Source organism: Miniopterus natalensis, chromosome 12, assembly GCF_054644295.1.
Source record: "Miniopterus natalensis isolate mMinNat1 chromosome 12, mMinNat1.hap1, whole genome shotgun sequence".
Classification (NCBI taxonomy): Eukaryota; Metazoa; Chordata; class Mammalia; order Chiroptera; family Miniopteridae; genus Miniopterus; species Miniopterus natalensis.
In genome coordinates, this window is record NC_142092.1 from 24,157,516 (window position 1) to 24,172,031 (window position 14,516).

The 14,516-nt window shown below is 40.0% G+C and overlaps 1 long non-coding RNA gene and 1 pseudogene across 1 annotated transcript in view; both read left to right on the forward strand.

The window, feature by feature from the left end:
• LOC148091798 (uncharacterized) overlaps positions 1 to 14,516 on the forward strand; it is a 146,261-nt gene that overhangs the window by 54,985 nt on the left and 76,760 nt on the right. The gene's annotated exons all lie outside the window — the stretch shown is intronic.
• Positions 127 to 6,884, forward strand: LOC107538358 (actin-related protein 2/3 complex subunit 2 pseudogene; annotated as a pseudogene).

The following is a 14,516-nucleotide window of genomic DNA, read 5'->3' on the forward strand; positions in this document are numbered from 1 at the left end:
TCATTACCGAGGACACATACTTAAATGCCTTTTATTTACCTCTTCTGATAGTTGTTGGATTTTTAAGTGGAATAATATGCAAAATTAGAGCTATCAATTTACTTGCTATTCCCATGAAAAATTCTTTTGCCTGTTGGGAACAAAATGTTGGAAGTCCAAGTGGTGATGTTCCAGAAAGTCACAGCAATCCGGCTCTGTCAGTAGCTGCCTGGGCCTGAAGGAGCGTTCAGGCAGATTACGCAGGAAGTGGCGGAGAGGACAGAAGCAGGGACGGAAAGTGCGGGAAATTTCCCTTCCTGTCACCTCTGCCTCAGGCCTGTTAGGCTTTGTTTGTGTTTTTCCATCTTCAGGCCATCACCTCTATTCCCAATGATTATCTCACTGCCCCCGGGGTATTCTTATCTCCACTGGAAATCTAATTATCTTTTCAAAAGATATGCAGCAATTTAAGTAACGCCTTAATTTTATTTATAATCTTAATCCTACACAGCCAAGGTAAAGAAAAGGAGCATATATATATATAATCTACTGTCTGCTACATTACTGGAGCTTAAGGAAACAAAAACAGGACCAAGAAACACACCTCTCACAGCATTCACTACTCTTCTCTTTATTGGAAGTCCCACTACCTACCAATTCACACCCCAACTGCCAAATTGCTTACCTGAAAGCAAGAGGGAACTTTATTTTCACTCCAGAATGTAACTGGCAGATCCATATTTTGTTTTTGCTTGTTTTTTTCTTCCAGCAAAATCAACGTGCCTTCTTTCTGACTTTCCCTGCCAAACATATCAGATTGTGTGAGGTTTGTGGATACACAATAATTCCTGAGCAACCTGAAAGCCAGGGAGACTACAAGGAGATACTGGGGGAAAAAACAACAAAACCCAACAATGTTATGGAGAAAGCATGAGTGAATAACAGAAGACAGATTTGAGATAATTATTGGAGAGATGACAGAGAACATCACCATGATTTGTTTTGCCAGGTTGTCATTTCAAAGATAATGAAGAACTATTAAATCGATTTCTTTTTTTTTTTTTCCAGGGAAATGAGTACACAGATATTAAAGAATAAATGAAATGAATACACAGATCCTAATTATAAATACTAATTATGATAAGTTTGAGTAGCTAGCTAGTTTATGCAACACTAGAAATATTCATTATGCAAATGCATAAACTCTGCCCAGTGGCTTTACAGATCACTGGCATTAGGTCCAGAACTATTGTGCAGATGCAAGATGGTGGCTCAACTCGGTTGGGGGTCATTTTATTGCCAATTTAACTAGTGTTAAATTAGTGGGTATTTAACTGTCACTAAAACAATTTGGGGCTCAAAAGCACCAAAGTATCATTTTTACTAATATTTTAGTGAAAGTGAAGAATTGTCCCTCCTGATGCTCTACTGTGACGCTGGAGGCACCACTGTTTTCTAGTCCACGCTAATGAAACTTGCATTAGCAAAAGTGGGCTCGTTGCCTACCAAGGGATAAAATAATCTCCTTGAGAACTGGGTATCCTGCTGTATTTGATTGCCATAAAACCATTCTAACATTCCCCTTCACTGAATGAGATTTTTAAAAATTCTTAAATCATGAGCCAAATGAGTATAACCCATCCAGTGTTTCATGGAAGACTTTCGCTGTAAGATTATTGCACTGAACTCCCACCTTTTTGTTTTAGGGAAATAAAAAACAAACATATTCCTCTACCAACATGAAACATGAACATCTCCAAATTCAGAAAGATTTACAAATGCCACAACACAGTTATCTACCAGCAAACATATCATTTCTTTGTTTCGTAGAACACCAATGATGAATTATTCATGAGACCCTATTTCAGATGCATATTGTGTCTGGTGGCAAAGTCTCCGCCTGCTCAGCCCCAGGAAAGCCTGGGCACTTTGCTGCAGGCATAGTGCTCTGTGCCATCCAGGGACCAGCCGTGTGCTCTCGAGTTACTGGAGCAGCTCAAGCAGTTCCAGTGGCCTCAGCTGTGGAGACAGCTGTTTGCCCACCGTCTGTGATGGCAGAAATGTGTGGTAGGCTTCCCCCTAACAGCATGACCCTCCCCACCCCCACCCGCACACACACAAACAGCTCCCATGCCATGCTTCATACATGCACCACCATCAAAGTGGTGCAAAGAAGCGCCACGATACTGGGGTCGAATGAGCGATGCACCACAGTTTAGAATAGCTCTTTATCTTGTGCGCAAGATTATTGGAACAGAGGCTGTATCCTCCAGATCTAAACCTTTCTTGTAACTTGTATCGAAAGGTTTGGGCATGTGTGAAATTAAAAATGATTTATTGTTTAGTGATTGCCTTATTTATTTACTTAATGAATTGATTGATGTGCCAGGATCCCACAGACAACAGAGGCTATTTTTTTTTAAAGATTGTTTTAAAGGAAATAGATTGCAAACAGGAGTTTCACTAACACAGTAAGTCAACCCCTCCTCACTGGTTTGTATGCTTAATGAGTTCCTTTTGGCTCTTGCCTACTACCTGTCTATGGCTATTTGTTGACACAAAATACTGCACCTTGCACACAGCGAGAAGTGGTGGGGATGAAAGAATAAAATATTAGGTGTGGAAGGGTAAAAGATGGGGAGAAAATCTGGATCAAACCCCAGAGCTTCAGCAATATAAGCATCTATAGTAGGCAATGCCATGCGTGGCGCTCGGGCTGGAAGCAATGGAGCCACCGCACAACAATGGGCGGTATTAGAATTCCATCTGGCAGCAGTTCCCTGAAGGGGGGGCTGCCCAGAGAAGTCCCACAATTTGAACTCCTCTTGTAGACCTCGAATCATCTGTTTATCTTACAGGCACTGAACTCACTTTCATTTTGTAAGAACATACTACACCTGCATTAATCAATGTAATAAAAGAAAATTCTCTACAAACATGAAAGGTTGGTTACAAGTTCCACCAACCTCTTACTAGCACACCTCTTGGATTGTATTTATTACTTTATTAGGCAATCTAACATTTTCATTGACCTTGGTAAATAGGGCCCAAATCAGGGAGGTTGATTTGTTTATAGAAATCGGATGCTGAATCTGTGCAGAACTCTTATGCACTCTGTGTTCTATGCGTGCGACATTTACGTAAGGTCTCTGTAACCTCTTTCCCAAGTGAACTCTAATTTGACATAATGCAGCGTAGAATGGCACCAGTCATCGGTCTTGCATCAGAAATGCATTTTATTTGGATTCAGTTCAGACTCTTAACGAACTGGTTCCCGTAAATGCAGCAGATGGGAGCGAGGCAAATGGGAGCGTGTGTGCGGCCTCACACCCAGCATCCACTCCTGCTTGCCTGTGCTGAAGCCTTTCCTGAGTTAGTTGGTTAGTTAGTTAGCTAATTAGTTAGGCACATTCCAGCTGAAACTTTTAATTATAATTAACATATTTATCCTACCAATCCACCAAATTAAGGCATGAAAAGCTACGGTCCAGCCAAAGCAAGTAGATTCTTCCCTTAGCTTTCTCTCTCCTGCTGATTAATGTGGTGGATGCTGCCAGAAGATGGTCCAATGGTTAATAAACCTGGCAAGGTTGTGGCCAGACCTTCTTTTCCAAAGGTCAATTAAAAATTCTAGTTGCACTGTAAACAGAATTCTGCATAGAAGAATACCAGGCAGTGCCCAGAGTGGTCTCCTTAATACAAAATATCAATTTGATTTTCCTCAGGAGATTCGCTCTCCTTTTGCAATGCAAATATTTTCAAGTGTACTAAACACGTTTTAGCACCTCAACATAGGCACTAAAACTATTTGCATGCAAAATTACCCAGAGTAGGCAGACAGGCACAAGCTTATGCTAGCACCATATGTGCTAAAGTATTTGAGCCAGGAAACAACTAGTATCTGGACGTTATTTACAATTTAAATTTAATTTTACATTATTATTCAAACAAGAGCTTATATATAAAGTCTCTATTAAAATTAATGCTTCACATGGAACAAAATTTCGCCTAAAATATGTTTACTAGTGCTGGGGTTTTTTTGTTCCAGCTACTTAAACCACTCAAGAAGCAATGCAGCACCTTTGTTCCATGTCTTCCAGCTCCACCTGCGTGAATGGTTTATTTTTCCCTCTAACAACTCCTTTCAGAAAGAGCAGCAACCTTAATGTGGATTGGAAGGCCCAGAAATCAATACAAAACATAGACCAAAACGGACACACGGAAGAGCGTAGTCATTTGAGGAGATACACACTACTTGGAAGTAACACACGAAGCTGTCCACATTCAGATAAAAAGCACTTTTTTATTTTCTTTACCAAAAGTTCCATTTGATGTTTTGTGAACATGGGAAGTTGTTTGCAAATTGCAATGTGGCACACTGTCTTAAGAAAGCAGCCTTTCTTTATGTACGCAGGAACACAACCCTGTATCTCTCTACTTCTATAATGCTTTCCGTGTCCCTGAAGGAAGACATCTGAAATCCATGGCAGTGATCGGGTCAGGGTGTCTGATGACCGTTTGTCAATGCCCAGCGAGAGAGAACACTGCTTTCTGCTTTATCTTGTCAAGTAACTTTCCACTTCAAGTTTGGTGAGATTTCATGTCTTTAATATCATTGGCTTAACTGTGTAATAGTTTATTTTTATATGCATCTTAGGAGAAAAATTTCAGATGATCAGAATGATTATTTGTAACTCCTCAATCTCCTCCCACCTCTCTGACCTAGAGAGTAGATAAATGGGTTTGCAGGGACTGTTGGAGAAGTGGTTCTGTCCCAGTCGTCACTTCCCCCCACTCTCTGTCCTGGTATTTGCAGCTTATTGCAACTGCTGTTCGAGTGCGCATTGCACATTGGTGTCTGTTGAGATAAAGATAATACTTAGTGAGGCTTTTGGAAATCATTCCATAGTAATCCCTTTTGACTAAAAGTAAAGTACAAAGAGGAAAAATACCTTTTAAATACTAGATTGTGAAACAAGTTCTTAAAAACCCACAGCTATAATAATGAATTTGGGGTGGGGGGAATATAAGAAAAATCAACATACTATGTTTTATCACAAGGGTAGCATCAAATATACCCAAAATCTTAACTACAGATATTTCTTTCCTCCAGATTAAAGATACTTCAATCTATTATAAACCTAGCATATATAATTTTTCTTTGAAAACTTCAAGTATTATTCTAAGTCAAATATCCTTTTTTTTTTTGGCTTTTCTTTCTTTCTTTTCTTTCTTTCTTTCTTTAAAAACAGGAGGAAGAAACTGCTTTCTTTCTTGACTTACAGCCCGTCTTAGAAATGTTGAATCACTGCCTAGGTGCATGAACTCAGTTTTGAGCAGCTTTAATTTATAGCAGCCAACATTTCTATAACATAAGCTCTCTAAAAGAGGCCCACAGAAGAACCAGAAATCTGTGGTTGTGTAGAAAGTTTAATGGGAATGGAAAATCTCCACGTTTACGCGTCTATCTTTGCATATTAATATCATTACATTTAAACGGTGGTTTGATTTCAAACATTGAATTAATTAAGAAGGGAACTTCCAGGTCGAGTTATGTCAAATCAAATGCCAACAGCTCCTTCTACTGGCTACTAAACGAAAATATTTGGTCTCGATCAATGAAAAAGAAATTTGCTGTTTATTTAAGAAGCATCTTCACCAAATTAAAAGTTTTGAAAATCATCTAAACTTGTTGGGAAACTTAAAAGATGTTTACTCGTAGTGATAGGAAGAAAAATACTAAGAATTCTAGAAGTAGAATTCAGCAGTCATGTGAATATTCTACCATCAATAAATGATTCCTGCCTCCACTAAAAAACATCTGGTCATTCTCTTGCCCAGCACTCTCTATTATATAGAGTTTTGGTTAAAATAAAAATATAATCAAGGTTAGGTTTAGAGTTATGCTTTCTCAAATCTGACACAAATAGTAAATTTATATTCTGAAGTAAAGAAATCAATAAAAGTATTAAATTTTTCATGATACCTCTTTGTCTCTTGCTAAGTTCTGAAAAAGAAAAAAAGAGGGCTGGAGCCAGGGTTGGGCTGGGACTAGGCCTGTCTGCAGAGGCCACTGCAGGCGGGTTCTGGCTTCTGGGGCCAGCTGCTCATGAGGAGACATTTGGGCTCAAGTTCAAGAACACAGCCACAGTAAACAAACTAGAAGCAGTAGAAGTAGCATTTGCAGATTTTGATGGGATCCCCTATCATATTTCAAATCCTGATGGAGACAAAGCAAAAGTGATGGTCAGTGTTTCTTTAAAATTCTACAAGGAATTTCGCACACACGGTGCTGCTGAGTTCCTACGGAGAGTGCATGGGAGTTTCTTGGTAAATCCAGAATCAGGATCCAACGTCTCTTTGCTCTCTGGCTTGAAAATCTGCCTGCATCTCAGGGTCCCATCGTGCCTTAGGCTGCCATGCTGAAGTGAAAGCGTTTTGCCTCTGTCTTTGAGAAATGCTTTCAGTTCCGAGAAGAGGGCAAGGCAGGAGAAAACGGGACAGTTAACCATTGTTCGGATGCTGAGACCGTTGAGTCTACAAGGGACAGAGTCACAGTAGCCTTCAGCACAGTGTTTAAGCATGAGGACAATGGGGTCGTTGGAAAGGTGTTCGTGCAGGGGTTCACAGAAGGACGCAGAGCCAGCCCCACAGCCCCATGCGTCCCCTTTAGCCGCAGGGAGCCTCCTCTGAGGCCGAAAGACACCGGGGCTGTGGTGGGGGACAGCACCGGCTGTATCGCCTTCGTTCTGTGCCCTTGCCACACCAGCGCCAGTGCTGAAGACAAGGCCGCCCGGCCCACGCGTTCCTGGACCACCTGCTCCCACATCAGGGGGGCGAAGGCCTTGCTCGCAGACGGATGCGGGCAGCAACGCCCCGCGTCCCCAAGGTGCACTCCCAGGTGACGGGCAGAGAGAAAGGCGAACGGGCCCCGGGAAGGCGGCTCGTCCAGCTGCTCTTGGGCAGCGGGAGACAAGCGCTGGCGCCTGGAGGCCGAACGCTGGCTGCTGGATAATCGCAACTCTTTACGTTGCACCTCTTCATGTTCCTGAGGGATTCTCCACTTTGGTCCCATTTTGTACAAGTTTGGAAAATAATCTGCAGAAATGAGCTGTACTTGCAAGGACTTCATAGTTTCCAAGAATCAAAAAAAAAAAGGGGGTGAAAAAAAGAGAAATCCACTTGGTCCACCTGCTTTTTGTTCTTTATCTTCCCTCCCTCCCCTTCCCTTCCACCTTCCTCCTGAGCAGTTTTGCTTTGCATTGCGTCTCTGGTAATGAGTTGCAGGATAATGCAATCTGAAACTTGTTTTCTCCTAAGTGTTTGAGTTCAAAACTCCTGGGTCTAAAGAAATACAGTTGGGGTCATTAATAAAGAAAATCTTTCTATCTTAAAAAAAATTTAAAAAATATATATTTTTTTATTATTTCAATGAGGTATAAATAGATCACTTTTAACTTGTATGATACAAGTTTGGAAGCAAAGAGTGTTGGCTTCTTTTATTTAAATTCTAACATTTGATGTAACAAGTCGTTTAATTAATTAGGGCAATAAAAGAAAAATGTGTAATAAAAAATTTTCTCCCCAACTCCTTGCCTTATCCTCTGTGGAGACTGCCATCCTCCGCCATCTGAAACACTCAATCTCTTTGGTTCCACTCATTTAGGGCTGTCTCTGCCTCAGACTCCCCCCGCTCTCCACAACTCTTGGCCTCACTTTCATGCAGCCATATTCCCTGAACATAAATGGAAAATGTAATAGCACACTCAGAAGTTTTCAAATCCCACTCATTTCAACAAGTGAGACTTGACAAGGTTGATATGAGAGGCTCATGTGAGAGATTTTAGAATTTAGACATAAATGCACTGTGAAGGGAAACCTTTCTTCTTTAGAAAAGACGAAATACAGGACTGCAGAGACGTCAGCATCTCATTCTCTGGACATGTCTTAGCAGTGTGGTCTCCCCCACACTCCCGCCGGCTTACCATATGAACTTTGAAAACCAACATGTAGTTTTTGAAAGATGACCAAGGTAGAATATTTCTTTAACCCTTTCTCACTCTGTCTCCTTCCACCCCTCACCCCCCACACACTGCCACAACATATATGTATCCTTCATCTTTGGGCAATGAACCATCCTACATCTTAAGGTTGACATCTTAATTTAGGAAGTCACACTTATCTCCTAAAGCATCCATAATTGGGGTCAAAGATACAGAAATCTTTTTAGGACAAATTCTTACTCATTTAACAGAATTGTTGAATTACAGTGCATACTGGCATGCAACTTTTTAAGGGATTTTCATTATTTCACTAATTCTCTTAAAACACTAATTTCTTTTTAGAAGTCAAATTTTTGAAACATTAAGCTTAAAAAATGGCTTGAGTCAGACAAGTCTCTTAGACTCAAACTTCAACTCTGTCATTTTTGAACTGTGGGACCTAAGGCAAGTCCCTTAAACTCAGTAAACCTCAATTTCCTCATTTGTAAAAAGGGAATAATAATACATTTCTACTTCACTGGGCTGCTTTCTTGGGTTGCCATGAGATAATATTTGTAACATGCTATAGCAGAATGCCTGGTATATAACTAAAAACCAATGTTGCTACTGTTGTTTAATAAACAAGAATTTTTATGTGAGTGAGACAATATAACTTTATTTTATTTCCTGAAAAAAATGTCATGTCATCATAGTCTTCCAAGGGAACCCTGAATACTGATGAACTTTGCTTAGAAAACTGGTAAGCAAATGTTATCTGAAACAAAGATCCAAATTTGGTAGGTGAAGTAGTCATACTTCTTGCCTGGTAGAGAACAGCAGAGTTCTTCCCTGTGGAGGGAGAGGTATTCTTTGCTGTGGGGCAGCAAGTTAGAACCTAGAACCAGAAAATAAAGTTGTCCTTAATGCGTCATCTGGAGAGAACATCTACGGGCCAATGTGTCAGTGCAAGACTGTGAATCATTGGGAGAACTGGTTGAGAATCTAGGCTCCAGAAGTGGATTAATCTTCTTCCAATCTGAGTGAGAATTTGTGGTCATGGATTATTATAAAATATCTGGCATGATCTGGCTCCTTCCTTCCTCTGCATCAGCTAGGCTGGCCTTCTTGGAAGCCTGGAACCCTTGTTCTTGCCATGTTCCCTTACACTATGTTACCTATTTAATGCCTATTCCTTCATGACATTTTAGCTCCATCATCACTTCCTTGTGAAAACCATCCTTGATCTTGCTGAGGGGGCCAAATTCTTTCTATGTGTTCTTCAACTGTCTTAGAGGCCTCCTTCCTTCTGGCGCTTAGCGCAGATATCATTTGATTGTTCCCCTACCAGACTGCGAGCCACCCAGGGGCAGGGAGTGTTTGTTTTATTCACCATTATATCCCCCTTGCCTCGCAAAGAATAGGTCCCTGACAATCGGCTGTTGAACAAATAAACAGAAACTCAAACCTAAAAGATACTTGGGAAATGGTAGTTATTACTATAAAATATTAGTATCAAAGAGACCTTAGAGGTCCTCTAAAGGTTAGTCCAGACCACTTTTCCTTCAAATATGTCTCCAGCAGGTTCACACCCTGTTAAGATCAGTGAGCAAAGAATCAAGACTTCAAAATCTACAATGGATGCCTATTAAAATCTACATTTATTATCCATTGACATTTCCCTCGGTTGTACTAAATTGCATTCCCTATTATAATTAAACAATGCCTCAGCTGCAAAGAGCTGTCAGTGCAATGGCAGTAACTCTGAGCCACGTACTCCAATAAGGGATTTTATGCAATGATGGGACAGAAAATTATTTATTTACTTTGGGAGGAGAATCCTGTTGGGATTTCTGTGCAAGCTTTATACACTGTGAGGTGCTGTTCATATTTGTGGGGCTGGGAAGTCCCTGAGCTGCGTTTTCAGATGTTCCTTACTCCTCTATCTGGATATTGACTCCACTACCCACCCCCTTTAAAATTTTGTCATTGGGTAGAAATGGCGATAATGCCTGGGAAATATTTTAATGCCATAATAAAAGTCTCTAGAAGTGTGGCTACACAAGAAAGAAAATGTAGTGGTAAAACTGTAGAAACATTTAAAATTTTTTTCCACTCATTAAAAAAAAAAAAATAACCCATGAAGACCTGAAGGGCAGGAAATGCTGCCACTTTATTGCCTTTTTAGTCAAATGCCTTTACGGGCCTATCCCTTTAACCTATATTATTAATATTGATCCCTCGGGGTCTAACACAATTTCCATCTCCTCCCTGTTCTGACTACCCCACTGCACTTTGACCTTTTCTGAATTCCCATTATGCAGGCTTTACTCTTTCAGTAATTGTTTCTGATGTTTATTTTTCTCTCTCAGTTACGTTGGAAGGTACAGATACTGAGACAGGGAACACTCCTTTCAGGGGGGTGAGGTAAGAAAAATAGTGACTTTGGAACACACCTGGGTTTTGGAAATGCAAGACTTGGTTGGAATCCCATTTCTTGACCCTTACTAACGATGAAAAGCTCAGCCAGGATCTAGACCAGGGGGAACGAATACCTTATCTTACCAAATTATTGTTAGTATTAAAATAGATTAAAATGAGATAACTAGCAGCCATTTGTCTTTTCACCCTTCCCACTCCCCCACCAAGTCACTGGTTGCAAATTTATCATAGTTAGTTTCAGTATATTTTTATAAAGCTTTTGTTTTTCATTGTTGTTAAGCCTCACCAGAGGATATTTTTTCCATTGATTTTTAAAGAGAATGGAAGGGGAGGGAGAGAGAAAGAGACAGAAGCTTAAATGTGAGAGAGACACATGGATTGGTTGCCTCCCGCACACATTCCAGCCAGGGCCCTGGGTAGAACCTACAACCTAGGTCCAGGCCCTTGGCTGGGAATCCACCCTGCAACCCTTGGGTGCAAGGGCCAACACTCTCACCACTGAGCCACACCAGCCAGGGCTAGAGAGCTTTATATTTTTGTTTTTATTTTCTGATTAGGAAACAAATTCTTTTAGAAAATTTAATTCAGAAAAGTATAAGAGAAGAAAATGCAATTAGCAGCTGCCATATTTGAGGGATTACTGTGTACAGTGACTGTGTTGTTGGTTGTTTACTTATATTTATCCGTTTTAATTTGGGCAGCAACCCAAGAGGTAGATACTAATATTATTCCCATTTTACCTGTGCAACAGCAAAGACAAAGGGTGCCTGTGGGAGCACATAAGCGATGGGTTTGGGAATCAAATTCAGTTGTTCAATTCATAGAATAGCCACCATGATAGGGTAGTTTCCTTAATGATCTAAAAATCAACCATGTCCCATGATAGAGAAAAAAAATCCATGCTACTAATATATTGTGGATTCAATTATATTTTCTTCCAATTATATGCTCACATACATACACAGCTATGCAGTATTTTTTAATCAAAATTGGGATCATAATGTATATGTAGTTTTTTGTTATTTACATTGTATTTTTGGCACTGTAATGGCATAGAAATTCCTTGCATATATGCTGGTAACAGTGACTACACAGCATTTTTACGCTCATTGAAGCATTATTCTCTTGTCGGGCTTTTAAGTGATTCCCAATCCTTAGTATATAATTTTCCCCCAGGTTAAATTTATCACAAATTAGGATTATGCACATTATAATCTTCAATATGCAAATTACTTATCATGGGAAGGAGATAATTACATAAAATCCCAGATGTGTCATTTTTGATTCAGACCCTGAAAGAAAAGGCTTTGGTAATCCTCCTCCAGTCCATCTCATCTTGCCACCCTATTTTTGAATAATGTGGAAAAATAGACATCCCAGTTAATGTAATTCTGCCTACTTTACCAAAATGCATTACCAAAGTGCCTACAGGTCAAGAATAAACCCTCCTGCCCTGGCCGGGTGGCTCAGTTGGTTAGAGCGTCATCCCGATATGCCTAGGTTGCGGGTTCAATCCCCGGTCAGGGCACGTACAAGAATCAACCAATGAACACGGGAATAAGTGGGTCAACAAGTTGATCCCTCTCTCTCTCTCAAAAATTCAAGTAAAAACAATGAACTCTCATGTATTATTTCAATGGCAGAGAATAGCTGGAGATGAAAGGTCTGAGTTTCTAATCATAGTCACTACTAATTACCATAACTATATTTTAAGTAAGGAAATTGATCTTTGTAAGACTTAGTTTCCTTAATGTAAATTATAATAGCAATATTTTCTCTACTGTTTTGTAGAGAGGTGATGAGAATTAAATGCTAGAATATTCTCCACCAGCTACATTTATTATTATTATTATTATTATTATTATTATTATTATTATTATTAACTTTACTGGCCTAAACAACCATATCCTTACTCAGAAAAAAAAATCACAGAAAATTGCATGGAAATGTCTGCAAAATTCACAGAGGCTCTATTTATTTTGGGGAAAAAATGAAAAGGACCATTTTGTCCCATGAAAGGGAAGAATATTTCGAGGATGAAAATTGATTTTATTTTTATTATACATTTCTAAATATACTTGACATTTTTTTCTCTATCATTGATTTCTATTGGAAACATAAAACCACTTCTACATTTCTAACCATACCTACTTTATCTTTGCTTGAGTCCATAATATAAAGCCTCCTGCCCTTTAGAATACAGAATGGACAGAAATTAACCAAAGTTCCTCCTTCGAACATGTCTCCAGTTGTGGCTTATACAGGGTTTTTTGTGGCTTGAGCATAACGCCTTGCCTAGAAGGCTGATGACCTTCAGCACACTCTTGGCGTGGATGGGTTGGGGCCTGACTCTTCATTCATACTTACTTTTGTGGTCACATTACATTTCTCTCAATACCTGGATGTTGGCCTACCATGTAAATAGCCACGTTGCATAAAAATCTGGTGAAGGGCAAACCTTCTCTTTAGTAAGTTTCTAGGATTCTCTCATAAAAAGCTTCAGTCAGAGAATTATACCACAACTGGTATGTTAGCTGTAGTTCTTATTTTCTTATTTTTTTCTGAAAATTTCCTTGTCACATTATTTTTGCTGTCTCGGCGATTCTTTGCGGTGCATCCCTTAAGAAGCTGAAAATCCTTTTAGTATTATCAGAATGCCATTGTGGGCCAAGATGGTGTGATTTGGGTTTTATGGCTTTCTTTATGAAACTTTCCCGTGTATTATTTCAAAAGAGTTTGTTTCATGGTGGATATGATTCTGCTAGGCATATATTTCCAAACGATGGGCTACTGAAAAGACCTTATGTTCTTTCCCCTCTCTTTTATTCTTAAACATCTCATCTTTTGTTTTAAGCAGGCCCTTGGAAAGGGAATCTGCTTTCTCACGTCAAAACTCTTAGCAGCATCTGCCCGGCTCTATAACAGTGGACCTGTAATCTTTTAACTTGAGCCTGAAATCCCAGAGAAACATCCTTCCTATACTCTGTGCTGGATGTGTGGTAGGTAGTATGATTCCTGCATCAAGGAGTAAATAGTAATTATGGTTTGCTTCTGTAATATGAATATTTACATAAAATAAAGAGTGAAAAGAAGATGATCTTGTTAGGGTTGACTTTCCATTGAGTTCACAGTTAACATGCCCAACTGTGGGTTGTAACCCACCTCTTTAAGGGAATTTCAAGTCCTGTGGTTACTTGCCCTCAAACTCTAAGGCATCACTACTATTCAGCCTTCTGTTATGTTTAAATGAGAAGACAAATAAAAACTGTTAAGGCAACATTTATTGGAAAAACAGGTTTAAATATAATATGCCATCTACCTCTTCTCCCTTGTTTTAAAAAGATCCTCCAGCCTGCCGTGCTTAAGAAGTTGTACTGAGATAGCCGTGTGTTATAGGAAGGAAGAAGCAGGAAAGGAGAGTAATGGGGAAAAATGAGAGCTTTGCCAGCTCCGTTTCTTACCCTGGGCAAGATAACGAACATCTCAAACCCTCTGTTTCTTCACTCATAAAATGGGGGTAAGAACAGTTCCTGCCTCCCAGGGAGGCTGTGGAAGTTACAGGACCGAGTGAGTGTGTGGCCTCCTGGCCGCGGGCTGTTTTAGCAGCGGGGTGCTTGGCACCCAAGGCCTGGCAGTGCCAGTGAAGTTTGCCCGGGGGGAGGGGCTGGTTGTGTTAAGGTCCCCTGTACTGAGCAGTGGCAGGAGCAAGGGAATCCCACAGTGAAGACCAGGCGGGAGTTGAACAGAATGGGACTGTAAATGGAAACAGTAACTTCTCTTAAAGCTAAGCAAGGTGAGTGAGTGAACACAGATGAGAGCTTCTCGGCCGGCCATTCCTCGGATTAGTTACAAGCAAGGGCAGACAACCTAAAAGGAGCTCACAGAGAAATGGCCCGATTTGTTTATCATTTGCCTCGGAAGATTTGATGATTAGTATTATTCCATCTGATGTTTTTCTTCCTCTTAGCTTAGCAGAGTATCTGGCAAATTGTGAGTACTCAGTACATGAATTTTGAATAAATATATGTTTTAAATTTCTCAAGCAATCAGTCTTTTCTTTTTAAGTACACCACAGTTCATTTAAAAAGTAGTAATTACATTTTATCGTGCGAACAC